The following is a 12,667-nucleotide window of genomic DNA, read 5'->3' on the forward strand; positions in this document are numbered from 1 at the left end:
TTAAATTTACTTAAATTTAATTGTAGGTTATTATTATTACACCACTTCTTAATTAAATCAATTCAAATAATAATCGCCAGTAACTGTGTAACTTCACCTTGCCATCTATCGGGAGTGAATATTTTGTGCCATCTAAAAACTGGCCTGTGAGCAACCTATAATTTATAATTTATAATCAATATTACTTTAGTTAAATTTGAATAATTAGGGTAGTGATTTACAGTTTTTACTTAACTCAATAAATAATTAACTACAATATTTAAAATGGGGCATTTTGTAATATACTCAATTCTTTAAGAGTTTGTGAGATACCTAGAACTTTCTTGATACCTTTGAACAACTAAATCTAATTTTTCAATTATAGATCATGTTTCATTGCTATTAAGTAATTTATCAATCTTGTATATTTTTCATATGTTAAAAGAATTTATTGTTAAGAGGATGTCAGCGCACTATTTGTTTTCCCTCTCGGGCGCAACAAAGACAAAATGCATTTATGCAGAATAATTTTTTTAGTTATCTAAGAATAAAATCACTCATTAGAAAAACGATGGAGAATAACATTTTTGAGGGTATGACATATCGATTTGTCTACACATTGTCTCAAAACAATTTAAATATAATTTAAATATAGGTACAACATTTTTTTTTTGTTTTTATTTTGAAAGCTGAATACAGTGTCAAATAACAATAAGATATAAAATCGATAAGTCATACTCTCAAAATATTATGCTCTATAATTTTTATAATAGTCGATTTTACACCAAGGTTACTCGAAAAGAATAAAAAAAATATTTTAGTGTTCGTTCTATGTTACGCGTGGGTCTGAGAGAGAAAACAAATATTGTGCTGACAGCCTCTTAGTGTTTTACTATTAACAAAATATTAAAATATTAAATGAATGATACCAATAGGTGAAATCTCAACAGAACTATGTGGATGTATTTTTGTATTATTATACTAACCATTTGTTCAATGTTTATGAGCACTTATGCATTGTGTATATTTAGTGCATGACCAATTAATTTGGGAAAAAATAAGTTTTGGATGACAAACTAGTAATTTTCTGGACATAAGCTGTATTGGTACTTCACAATTTTTACTTCTTCACTAGTTTTAGTTCAAAATCTAGAAAATTCGGTGTAAAATTAAACATTAAAATACAAAATTTCTTAGAACTATGGATTTTAATACTTACCAGATTCGGTGTTGAACTCGGTGTGTTGAGGTAGGTTTCCTGTGATATTGTAATTGTGCTTACAGTTGAATTTATTACCTAAAATACAATATTAAATAATATATTAACAAAAATATTATCTTTAATTAACAAACATTAATTCCTATTTGGTATATTCAAATATGTACATTTTAAAATTTCAATTCAACAAATAATTTATAAACATTGTAACACAAATAATGCTGTATCACTTAAAACTATTTTTAAGTGCAATATTATCATGTTACATTCGGTATAAATTAAATCTAGAATACCAAGAACGGAAAAACTACCAGTTAAATCAATTAAACCAGTTACATAAATTGTAAAACTGAGCCCTAAAATCATGACAAATTATATAGACATCATCACAGTTGTACTACTTTTGCGCAGTACATACGCATCTTCTTCACCTCCGGCCTATATCGTAGTTCTCTACTTCTCATTGGTTGATTTTGTTCTATGCTATATATTATTTATGTATATGATTGACAGCCAATAAGAAGTGGAGGACTACGATATAGGCGAAGTAAAGAGCGGAGGATGCGTATCAAAATGCTGTGATGATACCTATATAATTTGTCATCCTAAAATATTGTAAGGACACAAAACACTCTCTCTAGCGCTGTCCATTAGTTTATAGATAAGTCATAGACATATGAAGTACATAATAAAGTAATAAAATGTAATACAATTCTATAAATTCAGTTTTTAAATAATAAATAATTTGATTAAAATTATATATAAAATTAATTATATTTACGTTAAAAAACTATTAAAAATATTGAAGAAATTAGTAAAATATTATAGTTTTTACTAAAAAGTAAAAACAATAACTTAATTAAAAATAATATAAAAATAAAAATTACAGGTGTAATATATGTTTCACACCAAATATTATTTTATTACCAATCTATTTTTCAAATTAATGTCCTTCTTCTCACGGCCATAATATGAAAACTGACATAATATTTTAGGAGTAAATGTCAAAGCCATTCTTCTTTCAATAATTAATTCTATTGACGTTCCACTGACTGATGATCTATGGAGAACTTGTTTCAGTGAAAATGTAACTTATTTAATATAAATACACAGGTAAATTTATATTACTAAATATATTACTTACAAACTGGTTCTAAAAGATATGTCTGAATAAATTGTTACAATTAAGACTCACGCTGATTCCACGGGGGTTATATTGATGGACAAGTAATTACCGTGACCAGCGACGACCGGCTTTATAGCTCGCAGTGTGTGGTGACGGCGATTAATCGGAATGTGACTATGTAGCTGTGCATTTAATATTAATATATATTTTAAATGTATAAAAAAAATAAATATTATATTATATAGGTGTCTGTGTTATACCTATTATATCGTTGTTGATGAATGAAGTATCTAAAAGGTTTATTCCAGATAAACATGAATCATTCAATTTGACTCATTCACAAGAATCTCCTACAATTTCAGAGCCAGAAGACACATGATCTGTTGATTGTGGAGTACAAATAGGTGGTTCTACATTTAAATCTTAAACAAATTTGAATAGTTCACTTATTATGAAGGGTGTTACTACACTTACCTAACTATAATCTCCAAAACATAAGCTATTATAGTACATACTTGCCAAATTGAGTGTAGGGTATGCATTAGCATTAAGCCTTTTCGTGCCAGGACTTGAGCAATCACTAGAGAAATGTTTCTCACAAATAAATTTTTTGTTGTACACAGTTAATGGATCCAAGTTCTTTAAACCTATTATATTTATCCACTGTACCAGTCTTTGCATGTCAGTTCTTGGATTTGGGAACCGGTGACAAATAACATCTAGTACAAAACCAAATTATTAATAGGTAGTAGAAATTACTAGTAGATACTTATTATATATATTTACATTTTAAAACTGTAACATTATGTGTAGTTATTTAAGTTATTACAAACATCACATTTATAATATTAATACGAATAATATTAAAAAGTTATGAGAATCCCATTCCATAGATAATTTTACATTTAGGCTATAAGTTTTATTATAGGTAAATTCACTCCAATATTAAAGACAAGATTAAAAATAACAATACAAACAGTGGCGTATTTAGGGGGTGGCCCCCTAGGCCAGGGCCCATAGTGAAATTGCAGGTTCAATCAAACCATTGCATGTATATTTGCACTGTTTACAGTTTTTCACCATGATTAAGTTAGCCGGTTGATTAAAATCGTTTTTGAGGAATCAACAAGGAAATGTTATATTGTCAGTACTTGCTTGGATGATAAATTCATAGTAAGATAACATCAAACTATATAAATGACACTGTCATTATTTTTAAAAAAAGAACAAAAAAATTAATTTTACATAGGAATTATAAAATTAAATTGCGCAATTTATATTTGTACTGTATATATTTAAATGTCATAATTATAACCACCTTAAAAAATGTATAATTATGGCCATGTTAGTCGTGCTATGCTTGTCTAGTGATGACTGATAAATCGGCCCATAGTGAATATAATTCGTATATACGCCACTGAATACAAATAAATTCTATTGTACGAAAATATTAAGTAATGAGTAATAACTAAATGTAACTACCGAATTATTTATCAGTAAATCATACCTTTGGACTTAAACTTATCTTAGGTACCTACAACATATATTTTTTTCTTATTATTATATAACTGAAAATGGAAATCCCCATTTTCTGTAATAATATTAATACTGTTAGACTTAAAATGTATGAAAGTAGTTATACTTTCCTAGTCCTAGGTATATTTAAAATACTTTTATTAGTGTAGAATGTGATTAGATTGAAAATTACTATAAGTTTACTATGATATTGACTTATTATATTTGACAAATGAAAATTACCCTTTAGGTAGACTTCTAAAATCTTTGATAAAATCATTATTTTTTGAAAACTTTTAATTTCACAATTGGCCATCAATAATGAAACGGCATTTTACAATCATATAATTTTTCAATACCTTCTTAAATATCATAACATTTAGCAATAGAAAAAATCAGTTAGTTATCCTATTTTGTTACTGTTCTAAATTGTATGTGTCGTGTAATTATTATTATTTAATATGCAATTGTTCTAATGATCTAAAAGGTTCTTAACCTTCTTATCAAAAGGTTTTTACATACCTTTTGATTTACAATCATTCACCACACACTTCGACGCATTTTTGGGCGGCATAATTGAAAATTACTGTTTAATGTTTATTACGTCAATAATAAGTAGGCACACAACACAGTTAAACACAGGTAAAACGCTAGTGTTATAAAGTATAAACTATAAAGTTAAATGACAGTTAAGACTTGAAACGCCGAAAAAGAGAATGGCGACTGACGGGTAGGCACTAGGCACGTCCTGATGGCAGGCTGATGATATTATCAGTTACCTTGGACGACATGCCGTGCGAACGGTGGTTGTACGATAGAACTATACATGGTAGTAAACACTCCTATAGAGTTGCACCACCCTGGCGGCATGACTGCGGCGATGGCGTGAATACAGCGGCGAAATGAGTACGGCGGCGGCGGCGGTAATGAAGACGACAGGTTTCAACCTGTTTCGCGAGTGCCGCGGTGATAGGACAGGCAGGACAGGTACAACTGTGGTGCGCTATCGGCGGCGGTCAACGCGGGTAATGCGAAATAGAATCAATGCGACGATGGGGCGGGTGTGTACCGCGACGTCGGAGAGCGGTGACAACAATAAATACCGCAGAATCGTAATCGGAACGCAATTCGGGTGGGTACCGCGAAGGGTTATCGACGGCGGTCAATGCGGGTACCGCGGAACGCAGCGTCTATGACAATCGGTACAACAACAACGACGTTTGGTCACGTGACGCAACGGTAACTTGTTCAATACAGTAATCCCCGTATCACTACCGCACGACGTGGCAACGGTGCAGTGTCCGACGGGCAATGGCAAGGCGGGTACCGCGGTGTGTTATCAACGGCGGTCGGTGCACCGACAGCAACGTTCAATGATGTGTCGTGATAGTAGCTTGTTCAATACCGGTTGCTAACAATTTTACCAATTACCATTTTTCCCATTTGGGAAAAGTAAACATTACCAAAAACCTTTATTACCAAAAACCATATTTTTATCCAGTAGCGTTATTACCAGTTTTACCATTGTACACAATTGTCAGAAGAACGTTTTTCCATGACTCAATATTTGCCATGTATTCTAATTCCCAAAAACCACTATTTCCAAAGTTATCAACCACTTTTTTTACATTTTAACTTTTCCAACAACTTTTTCCATTTTTCAGTTTTTACCAAAATTGGAAAAAGTGGAATATTATCATATGAAATTTTATGGTACTATTTTGAATTTTCAATAACTTATCATTTATTTTATTTCCCTCTAATTCAAATATCCTAATTTCCTATTTTCCGGTATTTTAAATCGAATTCTGTCAATTGACATGTTTGAAAAAAAAAATTTGTTTTGGCTAAAGATGAATAAGGTACCCGCAAATAAATATATTTAAGTTTCTTTTATTATTTTAACGAAATAATTACATAAAAAAATTTTTTTTTAAATGTCTTAGGCGAATAGCATTATACAAAATTCAAATTCAATCAGCATTTTTATTATTATTTTTTTTTTTCATCAAATAATTAATAAACACATTTTTTTGCATGTTAAATGTAATGTACTAATGTATTGTCATAGTCATTTTAATTTCATATTTATTATTTTATGCTAAATTCTAATTACTCGTGTTAATATAATATATTACATTTTTTGAAGATCAATAAACCAGTACCCATCATAGGCATAGGCGTGCTCACGGACTGGGCTGTGTCCCATCCTGCGAGCTGTACAAATAATAATAACAACTTCTAAAAATCTCCAACTACACTTCTAAAATCTAAGAAGTATTAAATCATAATATTGTCAGTTGCAAAATAATTGCAAGTCACACTATTCATTTTTTTTTTTTAAATTTGTAAAATAGTTAAAGTAAAAAAAAAAGTAAAACTTATTATTTTAATTTTTGTGAATTTGTAAAATAATAATAATAGAACGCTAATTGTACTATTGAGTTATTTATTTAACTGCAACAGGTAAAATAAATAAAAAAATTCTTTTGATAACTTGACTGTTTTCTGCTTAACTATTGAAAAAACACAAAATAATTAAAAACCATTATTATAAGTTATATTAAATAAATAGTTAAATAATAATACTTTAGTAGACGAATTATGTGTGTTCTACATAAAGGGCACCCTTGATTGCCTTCTTCCATCCACCTTTCAATACATCTTTTGCAAAACATATGCTTGCAAGGAACTACACTATTAACATGGCTACACGTTCAATGCAAAAGACACAAATTTCAAGGACTAAAAAATAAATATTTTGAAATAAAATCCTATAGGTACAACTTTATCTATTTAACAAATTTATCTTACTTTCTTCGCTTCCATGACTCTGATCCAGCTCCCGAGTCTCATCTTGTAGTTCCTGATTCTCATCTAGCTCCACTCCTAAAAATATGATGTATTTATTACTAGTTGTTAAATTAGAAATAAAATATTGAGTGTAGGTTAGACCTCTGAGAAGAATTTAGACTGATTTAAAATAGGTAAAATTTGGTTTCTTCTTATTCATCGTCAGTGTATAATGGATTATTTGTATTAAACTTGAATTCAATGATATAATTTAATTGTATAAGAAAAACGATTCTGAGTGGAGACGGTTTATCAGTTTGGATTTTTTATATATTTATTATTTATTATAGCCTTTAAGTTGAATTAATATTATAATATTATAGCTGACCGTCACAGCTTCATCCGTGATTGGTTGTTTATTTTGCTTTCGGACGGTGAGATGTATCATTTTTCAATAAAATTTTATCGTTTTACGTGATCGGCAAGTAAATATAAAAATGGTCAATGAAAACGTATTGAAATGTTTCTATTGCTATTAATGATAAATAAATTTTCATTAAAAATAACTGATCCCGTGCACTTCGTTACCCGTTAAATGTACCAACTCTATATGACTCAAACTTTGTTAATTTTTATTTTATATTCGATGAATAAGAAGAAACCAAATTATAAGGCTTATAAGTTATATTATAGCATAATTTATATAATTACTTACGATTTTTTACTGGTAATGAAGTTCGTGGGTTCTGCTATAAAAATATATAAGATTAATACCGCTAGAAACATGTCAACAGGTTTTTAATGACCGTTATTATATTTACTTGCCGATCACATTAAACGAAAAAATTTCAATAAAAAATTATACATATCATCGTTCAAAGGCAAAATAAACAACCAGTCACGGGCGAAGCTGTGATGGGTCGGTTAGTATAAAATAAATCTAGAATACCAAGAACGGAAAAACTACCACTTAAATCAATTAAACCAGTTACGGAAATCATAGAACTCAGCCCTAAAGTATTATCAAATAAAAAACTAAATAATCCAGTTAAAACTGTTATGATAGATGATGAAGCGAGGGGTAAACACCAGATTACTAATTTCAATGATTACCCATGATTTACTACAAAGATTACCTATGATTACCTATGGTTTCCCATGAATACCCATGATTACCATCACCTTATACACTGATTACCCCCAAGGTGTTCACCCCTCGTGATGAAGTGTTTCCACTGAACACTTATTTGACGAAACCATTTTTCAGAGGAAAATATTTACCACAGAAAAGATGAAATTTCATCTATTCTGTGTATATACAACTATTGATAATTCACAGCTGTGTCGTATGTCGTGTCGTGTCGACAAAATCGTATTGTGATTGGATATTACTTTTTTGGTATCATGTAATAACCAAGTTGCAACCGAGTATACCAATAATTGAATACTGCTCAACTTTTAAACCATATTGGTTACCAGTCGTAATCATATAATAACCAAGCCCTCGCACGACACGACACACGACGTAGCTGTGATGCGCACGGAGTTTCTTACCCATGATAAAATATTATTTACTTAATAATACGTCCTGTATGGCTATATTTTATGTTTACCTAAGTAATCAATACGCCACGTAATGTTTTAGTATCGTATTAAATGTTAATGTGGTGACAGGTGGCTGCACTGCGGGGTAGTGCTTATTTGCGGTAGCTGCAAGCCGGTATGCCCGGTAATGATATTTGATAAGGACAAAGGACTTCAAAGTTACAACAATGATTGTTCAACATCCAAGCTAATAGAACAGAACTGTGTTACGCGACTGACGACTCTCTGCCTTAGAAGTTCGTACAGTTCATGTTATAAAAATATCCTGTGTACTAAAGTTATAACGTTATAATGTGTGGCGTGTGCAATGGATTTTGATTTGACGGCCTATTTTTTCGTTATTATAAATGAACAAATAAATGACATCGAATTAAGAAACAATTTTCAAGGATAAACTGTTTGTGAAGAATTTTCGGCTATCAAAAGAAATTACGTGGTATTTGATTGATATATTCATTAAGTCATACATTGTAGTTGACACCCGAATGTCTTCTATTGATATCCAAACAAAAGTAAGGTAAAAATGTATAATTATTAATCTAGTTGAAGTACCTAGTGCACATTCAAATTTTTTAATTTAAGTTAACGATACCCGCGTTTAAATACACGGGATTTGGAAAAGAAGAATTGAAAAATTTGTGTGTGCGCTAAACTGGATTCGATCTTTATTATCATTTGAACTCTAATTGCTAATAATGATCTTTTTTTTTTAGGTTTTAGTATATTTTGTTCTACTGGGTCGTATCAAACGTCAGTTGACAATAGCCAATTAATGAATTTGTCACAGTCATCAGTAGGTATCTAGATGTGTAAGAAAAATAGTTGCTGCTTTGAACCAACCCAAATTTTTTAACACTTGGGTAGAATTTCCTATCGATATTCAAGAGCTTGATGGAGTCCGTAACGTACAGTATGTTAAATTAAAAATGTACATTGTAAAATATTATGTGCTGTTTGAAACTAACTTTGTTAAAACTGTGCAGGTTTTATAGAAAAATTGGATTTTACCCACACTGTATCTCCTTCAAAAAATTTGAATCTTGTTGTAAATCAATATCCGGAATATATGTATGTCAACCACAAGAATTACCATTCAATTGATGTTTCAGCCAGTAAGTAGGCTATTATAAAATTACAAGTAAATCCATAAACCTTTTACTAATAGACGAAACATCCAGGCGGGTTGCGGGTGTGTGGTGCGGTTTGCGTTACAGTGATACATATATATTATATACAGTAATATACAGAGTATTGTATCATCTAGTGCGTATGTGCTGTATACGTTGTACTACCTTGATCAGCGCCGTCACGCTTGGATGCCGGAACTACAACCACGTTTGCGTCTATTAGTATAAGGTCTATGAGTAAATCATAAATTATGTTTCCAAAGTAACTAAATAATGCTCTATGTTTTAAATATAGGTATGTGATTCAAGCACTGAACGTAAACACACTGTTTCCCCTGGAAGTACTCACAATGTTCATATATACAACAACATCAATGATTCATTTATGCTCGAAGAACTACGTACACATAATTACAGTGACAATCTTTTATTAGGTAAGTTTTATTTAATAATACTAGCTAACCATAATAATTTGTGTACCTAGTAGGAAGATATACATATTATCAAATTTCCCACGGCATAAAGGGGTTATTTGATACAACCAGTTAATAAAAAACTAATTGGAACAATATAATAAACAATAACTTTTTATATTATTTGATAGGCAATTCTGGTTATTCTTTACGTCCATGGCTCCTAATGCCAATTGATCAACCAACAAAAGCGGCCGAAGAAAATTACAACAAAAACCAAATGTATGTACACATTTATGCGTATGGTGTATGTAAACAATCATAATATATAGGTAATTTAAGATGTATGATATTGTATTTATATAAACCTGGGTGACTTATCACTATTTATTTTATAAATTAATTGATAGCCAATGTTTGGCCACTGCAGGACACGTTTTTCAAGACTTTGGAGACCCAAATCATCAAAACTTTGTTATTATGGCTGGGTTTGTTGATTCGAGTATTTTTAATATCAGAAATACTCCATTTTATTGGGTTTTGTGACTTGCTCAGATCTAAGTTCTCAGACCATGTATCAATATTCAAGAGCTTGATGGAGTCCGTAACATACATTATGTTAAATTAAAAATGTACATTGTAAAATATTATGTGCTATTTGAAATTAACTTTGTTAAAACTGTGCAGGTTTTATAGAAAAATTGGATTTTACCCACATTGTATCTCCTTCAAAATTTTGAATCTTGTTGTAAATCAATATCCGGAATATATGTATGTCAACCGCAAGAATTACCACTCAATTGATGTTCAGCTAGTAAGTAGGATTACCTTCTATTATAAAATTACAAGTAAATCATAAATTATGTTTCCAAAGTAACTACACAATGCTCCACGTTTTAAATATAGGTATGTGATTCAAGCACTGAACGTAAACACACTGTTTCCCCGGAAGTACTCACAATGTTCATATTATATAGAACAACATCAATATTTCAATTATGCTCGAAGAACTACTTACACATAATTATAGTGACTACTTTTTATTTGGTAAGTTTTATTTAATAATACTAGCTAACCATAATAATTTGTGTACCTACTAGGAAAATATACATATTATAAACTTTCTCACAACATAAAGTGGTTATTTGATACAACCAGTTGATAAAAAACTAATTAGAACAATATGTTCTGTATACAGTATGTTTGAAGTATAATTATTAAAAACTTTTTTATATATTTTGATAGGCGATTCTGGTTATTCTTTATGTCCATGGCTCCTAATGCCAATTGCTCAACCAACAACAGCGGCCGAAGAAAATTACAACAAAAACCAAAATGCACACATTTATGCGTATCGTGTATACAAACAATCATAATATATAGGTAATTTAAGATGTATGATGTTGTATTTATATAAACCTGGGTGACTCATTTTTATTTATTTTATAGATTAATTGATAGCCAATGTTTGGCCACTGCAGGACACGTTTTTCAAGACTTTGGAAACCCAAATCATCAAAACTTTGTTATTATGGCTGGGTTTGTTGATTCGAGTATTTTTAATATCAGAAATACTCCATTTTATTGGGTTTTGTGACTTGCTCAGATCTAAGTTCTCAGACCATGTACAAAATCCAAGTATACAAATATGTAAGAATTATTCATTGATTAATTTTAAATGTATTTATTAACTACATAGTATTGTAACTAACATACAAATTTTTACTAATCTATACATTTTTGAAGGTGCACGCATATGCTCAAAGGCTGAGCCAGTCACCAGCTTTCATCTTCAGTGCATACATCCATCCGTGGTAAAGCTTATATGTATATATATTCATGTTCACACTGCCGATGACTATTTATTCAGAGGCATTTAGGTAAATTGTGTCAGTCAGTTAGTTTCATTAATAAAATATTTACAATATAAATATTAGTTAAGAAATACCTAACGTTATTGTATAATTATTTAAATAGTTCAAATGGCTTCAATGAGTGTCACACAGGCCGCACACAACCGCCTAAAGCCTATAATTAATGCAGCACAATATGTCTAAATGTTGTACATAGACTGGCACAGATACGGCCGCCATGATGAAGAAGAAGATTTATTTTATTTCATTTTGCCAATTTCAATGAACCCTTCGTAATCCGCAAGAATAATTATAATATAATACACTATTTTATATGTACCACTCACACCTATACTATTACCGGTGTTTAAAATACGTCATATGTAAGCATATTAATGCATTATATAATTTTTATTTGCATTCCCCATTTGTAATTTATTATAATGTGTTTACATTTCAAAAATTGAAGATATTAATAAGGATGATGGTCAAATAATGTCACTTTTTTGCATGTTCTAAACTAATGCTCTGCAAATTTCCCAATACAGTTTAGTTTAGTGATTTTAACCTTAAAGCGAGTTATAAAAATGTTTATGTTTTTATATTGTATAACTAAAAATATTGTAAAAACCACGAGAGTTTAAACACTGATGTTTACCGTAATTCAAAACACTAAAAACCTGTATTAGAAATACAGAAAGTATTTATTTATTTTATGATTAACTTTGATTTGTTCTAATTTTGATTGTGCAATACCTAAAAATGTTTTCCTGCTATGGAACATAATAAATCACATAACCTCTTATTATATATTGACATTTACAATGTTACATTGTAGTAATGACGTTATTATTTTTTTTTAATATAACAAAATTGTAACTTTTTAAAAGTCATTTCTATGGAATAACGTGTTATTTTCCAATTTATTCAAATAAATTATGATTGTAGTGTATGAAAAAAACTAGCAGCTAATTATTCAAGAAAAATTAAAAATCAATAAAATGTATTTACGATTCCGAAAGATTAAGATAATAATC

At 30.0% G+C, this 12,667-nt stretch overlaps 1 long non-coding RNA gene across 1 annotated transcript; it reads right to left on the bottom strand.

Annotated features, from left to right (window-relative positions):
* Nucleotides 1-6: 6 nt before the first annotated feature.
* LOC107883863 lies at nucleotides 7-2,502 on the bottom strand. The gene is made up of 5 exons (XR_001679549.1): nucleotides 2,343-2,502; nucleotides 2,126-2,258; nucleotides 1,199-1,276; nucleotides 966-1,128; nucleotides 7-155 (listed from the first exon to the last, which is right to left on the bottom strand). It is a non-coding gene; the product is annotated as an uncharacterized LOC107883863 (long non-coding RNA).
* Between the last annotated feature and the right edge of the window lie 10,165 nt (nucleotides 2,503-12,667).

Source organism: Acyrthosiphon pisum, chromosome X (genome assembly GCF_005508785.2).
Source record: "Acyrthosiphon pisum isolate AL4f chromosome X, pea_aphid_22Mar2018_4r6ur, whole genome shotgun sequence".
In the NCBI taxonomy this organism is placed as follows: Eukaryota; Metazoa; Arthropoda; class Insecta; order Hemiptera; family Aphididae; genus Acyrthosiphon; species Acyrthosiphon pisum.